Source organism: Hyaena hyaena, unplaced genomic scaffold (assembly GCF_003009895.1).
Source record: "Hyaena hyaena isolate Hyena2069 unplaced genomic scaffold, ASM300989v1 scaffold_492, whole genome shotgun sequence".
NCBI classification, from domain to species: Eukaryota; Metazoa; Chordata; class Mammalia; order Carnivora; family Hyaenidae; genus Hyaena; species Hyaena hyaena.
Genome location: NW_024081124.1, coordinates 585,288 through 594,803, shown reverse-complemented (window position 1 = coordinate 594,803; position 9,516 = coordinate 585,288). Strand labels below are relative to the sequence as shown.

Below are 9,516 nucleotides of genomic sequence, written 5' to 3'. Positions count from 1 at the left end.
TTAAATGAGGTACTGTGTGCACACAGAATGCAGGCCACGTACTTGGTGCTCAGCAAACAGCAGCACTTGGTGCTCAGCAAACACTAGTACTTTGGTGCTCGGCAAACGGCAGTGGCCGTGTTCTCCACCCACCTCTCTGCGCCCCAGCGTCTTCGTCCGCGCACCTGGGCTTCTCGTGAGGATTTAATGGCAAGAGGTGTCGATGACTCTCAGCCTGCTTTACCTTCCACCATCTTCCGCGAGCCCTTCCCCGCCCGGGCCCCACGCCCTCTGACCACATTCCCCAACCTGACGGCCTGTCCCTGACCTGTGGACCTCAGTCCATCGGTTAGTCCCACAGCTACCGCTTCCCCGTCAGCCTGTGAGCCCCGGGGTGGGGGGCTGGGCTCCCTCGCGGGGTCTCGGCTCCGGGCCCAGAGCCCTGCCCACTCGGCTTGTCATCACCGTGGCTTTAACTGGACTACAGTCCAGGAGTCGAGGGGAGCAGCCGGCGTGCCCTCGACTCCTCTTCCCATCAGATGCCTCGCTGCTTCTCCAGGATAGGAATTAATTGAAACAAGGGCCATTTTCTAGTGAAAAGAAGCCAATTTAGGATTTTAGAATTAATTGCAGCTCTGTGTTATGTCCCATTTGGGGAAGGAAGGGACCTCAGATAAACAAGATCACGGCGAGCAGGCGGCGCATCACCCTCCGTCTTGATAAAGGACGTACTTAATCTCTAAAGATCCCTTGCGAAGTGCCCTCCCTCCAGCTGAGGTTCCCCCAGATGCCTCCGTACCCCCGCCCGCCGCTCCGGCTGCGCTCGAGCCCCGACCTGCGCCGTCTCCAGCGTGGCCTTTGCCGGACTCCCAGAGGCCTCAGCTCGCTGGAGCACCAGGCCACTGGGGTCTCCCCCCTCCTCTGCCCTCCTCCCAGACACCCGCGTGTGCAGCCTGGACCGTCACAGGGCTCCCGCCGTCCTCACACACGCGGTGCCGGGATGCTTCCGAGATACACACCTGAAAACACTCCTCCCCGTCTCTCTTGGAAAACTCCTACTCCACCTTCAAAGCCCAGTTTAAGTGTCACCTCATCCCTAAAGGCTTGTGCTGACCTTGCTGAAGGTCACTCCTTAACTCTCAAGTCTCCCGTTAACGCACCTGTCATGTTACACGGGCTCATTTCCACGTGTCCGTCCCTCCTGCCACGAGCCTGTAGAGAATCCGGACAGCGTTCACGGAGTTCTCGGTGTTCCTGGAGCCAGCGGAGGTGACCGGGGCTCCCCGTGTGCGGCGGTCCTGTGCTGCTGACACTCCCCCGGCTCAGGGGGCCTGCCCGTCAGGAGACCAGATGCCCAAGGTGGGACCCTGTGGGAGACGAGGCGCCACGGCTTGGATGCAGGCGGCTCGGGGCTCACCTGGGAACAGGGCCAGGGTGCCCGGCCCAGCAGAGCCGCCGCTGGAGGCCCTCGGTCTGGCAGGGTGAGTCCTCCCACCGCCAGCCCGGAGCCCCCAGACCGCCAGGGGGTCGTCAAGCCGGGGCCGCGGCACTGAGCGAGGCCGGGCGGACGCACCGCCGCCCGGAGCCTGTCGTCTCCAGCTCTCAACCACTCACCGCCCCTACGCTTGGGCCGCCTTCCCCCTGAGGTCTGTCACCTCCTCACCGTGACTTAGAGGCCGACTGAGGGCAGGGGACACGAGGCACGAACGGGACGGCGGCTCTGAGGGTCCCAGGTGGGGCCCGACCTCCCCAGCTCCAGCCTGCACGGGGCGCTCTGGGCGCTGGTCCCTGGAGCATCGGTGAGAACCACGTGTGCCTGCAATGCCCGGATTCTCTCCACACATGTGCACGAGCATGCACACTCATGCAGATGCACACACTCATACAGACACACAGGCACACTCGTGTAGGCGCACACATGCACGCTCATGCATGCACACTCACATTTGTGCAGGTGCGGGCACAGTGCACTCATGCAGACACACATGCACACTTGTGTAGGTGCCCACGTGCACACTCTTGCATGCACACTCACTTGTGCAGGTGAAGGCACACACGTGCACACTCATGCAGGTGCACACATGCGCACTCATGCAGGCACACACGCACACTAGTGTGTGCACACTCACACTCATGCAGGCGCGGGCACACACACGTGGAAGCCTCTCTTACCCCTGTTCCCCAAGTGCCAGTTCTGTGGCATTTGCTTCTTTTGTAATTACACGGCCCGTGTCTTTCCCCACCTCTGGCTCACAGAAGGCACTCACTCAATACGGCCAAACCAAGCCCATGTGGCCCCCAGACCAGCGATGGCACTTCCCCGGGTCCAGGTGGGACTCCCGAACCCCCCACATGTACCAGGGCGTCCAAACACGGCCCCCAGTGTCTGACCGCAGGACCCCAGCAGAGGTGGGTGTCCCCGTCTGCCCGACAGGCTCTGGCCCCGCATGGGTCCAGGTCAGCAGCTCACGGATGCGGGTCCTGCCCTGACCGGGAGCCCTGCAGCCGGTACCTCTGATCCCGGGGTCTTCAGTGGGGCAGCGCCCGTACCCCCAGGCCGGTGGCCAGCTGGCCCCGCCACCCGCGTGGCCTCAGGAGGTCCCTAGGGCTCCGGGCTGGGGCCAGAATCCCGTCCTCCTCACCGACTCAGTCTCCTCCGCGGCCATTCCCTGAGCTCCGTCACAGCACCGTCACCACCACCGTGTTCTCCCGCGTCCACGTCAGGCCGGCGGGGCTGGAAGCTCTCGCTCCACTGGCAGCGGGCTGCTTCTCCTGCCTTGTCCCATCCCCAAGAGGCAGAGTCACAAGGTGTCCCCGTGGCGTCGGTGAGAACACGCCTCCAGGCCTGTTACGCGAGGCGCCCCACCCCGCAGACAGCGACCTTTCGAACCCCGAGGCTGGGAGACCTCCGTGGAGCCGCGTGGAAGTCACACCGAGCCAGCCCCGTGCTCCTCCGGGCTCTCCCGCCAGGTCAGGAGAGGAGCCACCTGCCGGGCGGTCCCATCCTGTCCCTGACCGCGCTACTGTGTCACCTTTCCCCGAGGCCACAGTCCAAATGCAGATGACCTCTCCGGAGCCTGGGAAGGGCGTGAGAATCTGACGAGGGGCCGATTGCTGCTCAGCGTGCGGAGTTTCCTCTTCCATTATTCATGAACACACGTCGGTGTTGGTGTCCGGGGCAGCCATCGAAAAACTAGATAAGCTGCCGCGGTTCAGGAAAATTGCCCTGTTGGAAACAGCAAAACCGAATTGGACAACAGATTATTCTATGAATGAACTAATTCAGTGTTTCATGTCCCAGCTGGATTTGGGGAGCTTGTGAGAAAGGAAGGGGGACAGTCTGCACCGAGTGGTCATTGAACCCCGTGTTCCACTGGCCCCGCCGGCCAAGCCCCCTTTGCCAGAAGGTGCAGGAATCCTACGTGGGGCCCACGGGAGAGTGTTTCCGGAGGGTCAGGCCCTGAACCAGCAGACCTCACACTTGGGGCTCTGCCCCAAGGACATGAACACGGCTATGGGGACGGGAGGGGAGAGAGGGAACAGGGAAGGGGGGAGGGGAGGTGTGAAACAGGGGAGCACAGAGGATTTTCGGGCAATGGAAATACTCCATACGACACAAGTCATCACATGTTTGCCCAAACCCCCGGGCTGTGCACACCCGAGTGAACCCTCACACACACTGTTATCACCTTCGCGTGATCATGACGGGTTGGTGTGGGTCCGTCATCTCTGACAAGCGCCAAGCTCTGGCGGCCGAGGCTCTGTGCGTGTGGGGCTGGGGGGCTTGCGGGAAATCTCTGCACCCTCCTCCTAACTTCACTGTGAACCTAAAACTTCTCTTAAGAAACATATTTTTAAAACACGTGTCTGAGGGTAAAGGCAAAAGAAATCACATCGAAGCATCGTCTAACAGCACCTGATAGGTGGAGAACTTCCATGGCCTCGTAGGGGGACAAACATCAGAATTCAGGCGGCACCAGCACCACAAGTATGCCAGGGCTATAGTTCGGCCACGTTGAAGGACCAGTGACGAGCTAGAAACAGACCAGGCTCTTAGCAATGGGACCCCAGGTCCAAATTGCTACCTGAATGGACTACAGGAGAAAAGTGGTATAACCATCCCCATAAATGGAAAGACGCACACAAAATTCAATATCCATTTTGACTTTAAAGAAGAATCAAAGGACACTGGGTGGCTCAGTCGGTTAAGTGTCCGGCTTCAGCTCAGGTCATGATCTCACGGTTCATGGGTTCGAGCCCCGTGTTGGGCTCTGTGCTGAGAGCTCAGAGCCTAGAGCTGCTTCAGATCTGTGTCTCCTTCTCTCTCTAACCCTCCCCCACTCGCTGTCTCAGTCTCTCAAAATAAAAAATAAAAGACATAAAAAAATTTTTTTAAAGTAAAGATTAAAAATTTTTTTAAATAACACTCCTCAAACTGGTAAATCTACAGCAAACACTACACCTAATAACAAAATATTAGATGCTTTTCCCTGGAGTTTGGGGACAGTTGACTATCAAAACTTCTTTTCAGCAGAGAGGTCCTAGTTAGGGCAATAAAGAAGGAAAATATTTCTAAATGCATGAAATTAGAAAAAAATATTGACTTATCATTTTTCACCAATGACACAATCACATACTTAGAAAATCTGAAAGGACCTACAGATAAATTATTAGAGTAAATTCACGAATTTAGCAAGGTCACTAGACATGAGATCCACGTACAGAAACCAATTATGTTTCTCCGTGCAAGCCACAAATGGGGGGGAAATGTCTAAGTCTACTGCTTTTAATGGCATAAAAAAACCAAACGCTTATGTAAAAATCCAACTGAAAATTTTAGAGAGCTCTGCCGTAAAAACTGTAAGCTATAAACTATAAAACATTACTGACACAAATTAAACAAGGCCTAAATAAATGAGGGGACACACTGAGTTTATGGGCCAGAAGACTCAACATTATAAAGACATCAGTTTTCCCCCAAATTCGACGTAACACCAGTAAAACTCCCCGAGGGTGCTGGGGAGTGTGGGGAGATTGATAAGCCAGCTCTGAAATCCACACAGAATTAAAAGGGCTAAGAATGTACATGATCGTTACACTCTCGGATATCAAGACTTTAAAAATAAAAGTGTGGGAATTAAGACAGGATGGTACTGGTACGAGGGATACAGAAAACCCACGATACGGCCCACCTGCGTGACTCATGACAAAGACGTGTCTGTGCCACGGCAGGGGAAAGACGGCTCTCGTGGACCCGTGGCAGGCACGCCAGCTGCTGGATGCCACGTGAGGAAGGCGAGTGCTAACCCCTACCTCACGCCACACACAAACACGCGTTCTACCTGGGTTATAGGTGGACAGAGAGAAGCGAAACCTGTAAGGCTTCTAGGATGCAGTAATGGGAACTATCTTCACAACCCCGTAGTCAGCAGAGATTTTTCAAACAGGACACAAAATCGCTAACCTAGTAAGAAATGACAGCATCGGGAGGGAAGCAGATGGAGCAGGGTGGAAGAGACATTTTTGACACCTACACTGACGCGAGACACTACAGAATATGCTGAGAATTCCTGCAAATTGGAAAGAGAAAGAGACTGAAAAACCAGGACAACTATCTGAATAGGTGCTTTAAAATGATAATGTTTAAATAACCAATAAACCGAAAATCACTCCAAGTCATTGGGAATCATGGAAACACATTAAAACCACTGTTGCTTCGAAGTCCAAGATAAAAGAGACTTACGGTCACAACAAAGTTGTGGAGGAGCTCGATGTTCCTGCACTGCTTGTGGGCTCATGGGAAGGTGAGTTTGTGCATCCACATTAGGAAAAAGTTTGATAAACTTCCCAAAGTTGAGAAGACGCAAACCCTTAACCAGCAGTTCTTGTCAACACATGAGCAAGAGAATTGCCCACCTACACCTGCATCGGTGCATACAAGAATCCCCACAGCAGTGATACCATGGTGTGGAGAAAATGAGAGGCAACTCCAAAGTCCAGTAATAACACAGAAGTCATTCTATTTCATTATTCAATTTATCCTGTTGAGTAAACAAATTGTAGCATATTCATAGCATGAAATATTAAACAATAGTGAAAAAGACACACAACCAAGATTTGCAGTAACACAGATGAGTCTCAGAAATAACGCTGAACAGAGAGCCAGACACAAAAACGCTACTCTGCGAGTCCATTTACACAACATTCAAAATCAGGCAAAACTAACTCGGGGTGTGTGGGAGCGAGAGAGCAAGTGAGAGAGAAAAAGTGAGAGAAAGATTCCCAGTGGGAAGAGCTAGGGTTTCTAGGGGCTCACGATGTTCTATCTCGCGATCTGATGTGCTCACTGTGCAATATCGTTAACAAATGCTCTGTGATGTGTGTGTTGTTCTCCAGTAAAACAGCTTATATATATATATACATATATTTTTTAATGTTTATTTATTTTTGAGAGAGAGAAAGAGTGTGAGCGGGAGAAGGGCAGAGAAAGAGGGAGACACAGAATCTGAAGCAGCTCCAGGCTCTGAGCTGTCAGCACAGAGCCCGACGTGGGGCTCGAACCCAAAAACTGTGAGGTCATGACCTCAGCTGAAGTTGGATGCTCAAGGGACCCAGCCACCCAGGCGCCCCTATTTTAAAGAACATACATAACAGATCTGGACAGGAGGCAAACAAGCAAGGGGCGGTGAGGGGAAGGTCCTAGATGCACCCCGGGGTTGGTGCAGCGCGCGGCCACCCACGGGGCGCTGGGGACTTGGGCCGGGCGGGGAGGGAGGTCGGGGTGGCTGAAGAGGCCGTGGGGTCCCCCAGCTCTTCCTCCACATTCCAGGAGACGAAATTGTCGGCCAGGCGCCTACGCAGCCGGTATTCACAACAGACCCTTGAATACCGTGGCCTTTGGAGAAAACACACGAACCACCCCAGTGACTGAATGCTGACCTCACTGCCTTGGGGGCTGGGGGTGTTACTTCTTCCGCCTCCCTGACTAACCGTCTCCCCAACCGGAGTCCCGCGGCCGCTGAAGGGAGGGCGGCCCGACAGGCCTCACCGGGTCCGCCCGCGCGACTTCCGGCTTCGGGAGCCTGAGAGCGGAACGAACAGATCCCGGCGCACGCGTGCGCCCGGCCTCCTCTGGCCGCTGCACGTCCGCCTGGGGGTCGAAACACGCGTCTTCCTCAGCGTGGCACCAGAACACGCGCACACGGGCAAACGTGGCTTCGCCTCGCGTCGCAGGCACCGCGTCCCCTGCAAAGTGAGGGTCGGGGCGGCGCGGCCCCGGGCCTGCCCGTCCACGCCGTCGGGCCAGTAGCGACCGAATTACCTTTGGAGGCCGCGCCCCGGGGCGTCGCGGACACGGCGCCTCTGGCGTGGGCGTCCCCGTGCGAGGGGGTCGCGCAGCCGGCCTGTGGCCTCTGTGGCCAGGCCCGGGGCTCAGCGGGGCCGCCGCAGGACCCTCCGTGGCCGTGAGCGCCGCGCAGCCGCCGCCTCTGCCCCGGGCACGGCCGCTCCCCGCCCTCAGCGCGGCCCCTAGGCCGCCTCTTCCTCGACGAGGCCCCTCAGACCAAGCCCCTCATGGCGGCGTCGCCGTCCTGCGCGCGGCCTCCTGCGCCGCGGGGAGGAGTCACGTGGCGGGGGGCGGGACTTCCGGGTTCCGGGGCGCGGTGGGTGGAGACCGCGGGCCGCAGAGTGTGGTCCACGGATCCGCCTCACCCGGGAGCCCCGGCCCCACCCCCGCCGGCAGAGGCCGAGCCCGAGGCCCGATCTGTGTTTCAACACGCTTTGCGGGCAATCCCGCTGCAACGCGGAGGCTTAAGGCCCTCTGCCGTGGAGACACGTCCCTCGGTGGATTTACTTCCGGTGTTTCCTGGGCCTCCGGTACCTTTGACGTCCTGAGGAACGTTCTTTCCAGATTTAGCTTTCCAGGCGTTTGCGGCAGTTTGTGCTGGTCTTGAGCCCAGACACCCCCGCGAGGTCACCCGCAGGCTGTGTAGGCGGCTCGCGGGCTTGTCCCTCGGCTTCCTGTGTGATTGTTGGGTGAGGACGGAGAAGAAGCCACAGGTGTGGACATGAAGGGAACGCCTGTAAACGCAATAAAAAGCTGTGTCTTTGGAGAGAAGGGTCCTGCGTGCGAACCTTCCAGAGACGTGGCAGGGGAGCCCTAGGGGGCAGGCAGGGCAGAGTCGCCCCCGGCCCCGGGACCATCGGACCCCCCCTTGGGCAGAGGCGGGGACGGACCTGGTTCGCGAGGTCAGGCCACCCCCAGCTTTCCCCGACCGGCGAGCGTGAGACTAGTAACATTTTTCCTGCTTCTGGGGCTTCGTTCCCCAAACCCCTGCCCTCAGGCCGCCGTCTCGGGGCTCACGCTCCTTAGACGGAGGGCAGGGGCGAGGCGGGAGGGGCCGGCGTAGGGCGCGTGGACGTGACCGTGACCGTGGACGCTGCGGCGGGGGGGCTGGCGGGGTGCTGGCCGCGGAAATTAGCTACTTTAATTTTCTCTGCCTCTGCGATGATGGCTATGGTCTCATTTTATCTTTGGGGGTTTCTCCTACTCTCTCATTTCTCTTTTAACATATTTGCCTTTTCTTTTTTTTTTTTTTTTTATGTGCCTAATTAGATTAGCTAGTGGTTTACTTAGTTTATGGCTTCTTCCCCCCGAAGCAGCAGCCCTCCTCTTTATTTACTGGTTCTGCTCTTGTTAATGCATCCATTTCTGTCCTTGTCTCTGGCAACTCCTCCTTATTTTTATTAAGCTTATTTTATTCTTTTCGGTGGTTCCCCTCCCTCCCAACTTTTGGAGCTGAGCCCTTCACTTTTTTAATTTCATTCCTGAAAAGGAATAATGTCGTTATTTAAGAGCACGACTTGCGTCCTGAGCACGGCTCTCCCTGGAGCCCATGGGGATCAAACCCAGCATCTGCACTGATGTTTGCTCTTAAATGCTCTGCAATCTTGCTTTGAGTTTCTTGACAGGGAAGATGCCGGGAGGGAGTTTTTCCGTTCACAGGTTTTATTGTGCATGTATTTTATTGTCCTGATTCTGTGATGTTCACAAATTAAGAGCAGGGAGGGTTGGTTTTTGGGGGGCACCTTCCTGCGTGCCCAACTCATGAATGTTCCAGCAGATGCATCCGGGCTGGGAGACAAATGACCCGTTACTGCTATGTCTCTCCCCGTTTCACTGCTCTTTCCTGTCGTTTTTCCTTCATGAATTGTGTCACCACGTTTTGACTTAAAAACACGTATGACAGGGGCACCTGGGTGTCTCAGCCAGTTAAGCATCCAACTTCGGCTCAGGACATGATCTCATGGTTCGTGGGTTCAAGCCCCGCATCGGGCTCTGTGCTGACAGCTCGGAGCCTGGAGCCTGTTTCAGATTCTGTGTCTCCCTTTCTCTCTGCCCCTCCCTTGCTCGCTCTCTGTCTCTCTCTCTCTCAAAATAAATAAATAAACATTAAAAAAAAGTTTTTTTATACCACATATGACGGATCCCAGCGGCTGTAGCCTTAGCAGCAGGGGGCTCGAGCTGGCCTCTTGAGT

At 56.0% G+C, this 9,516-nt stretch overlaps 1 long non-coding RNA gene across 1 annotated transcript; it reads right to left on the bottom strand.

Moving 5' to 3' along the window:
* Positions 1-2,187: 2,187 nt before the first annotated feature.
* LOC120246852 lies at positions 2,188-7,578 on the bottom strand. The gene is made up of 3 exons (XR_005532168.1): positions 7,301-7,578; positions 3,669-3,817; positions 2,188-3,205 (listed from the first exon to the last, which is right to left on the bottom strand). It is a non-coding gene; the product is annotated as an uncharacterized LOC120246852 (long non-coding RNA).
* Between the last annotated feature and the right edge of the window lie 1,938 nt (positions 7,579-9,516).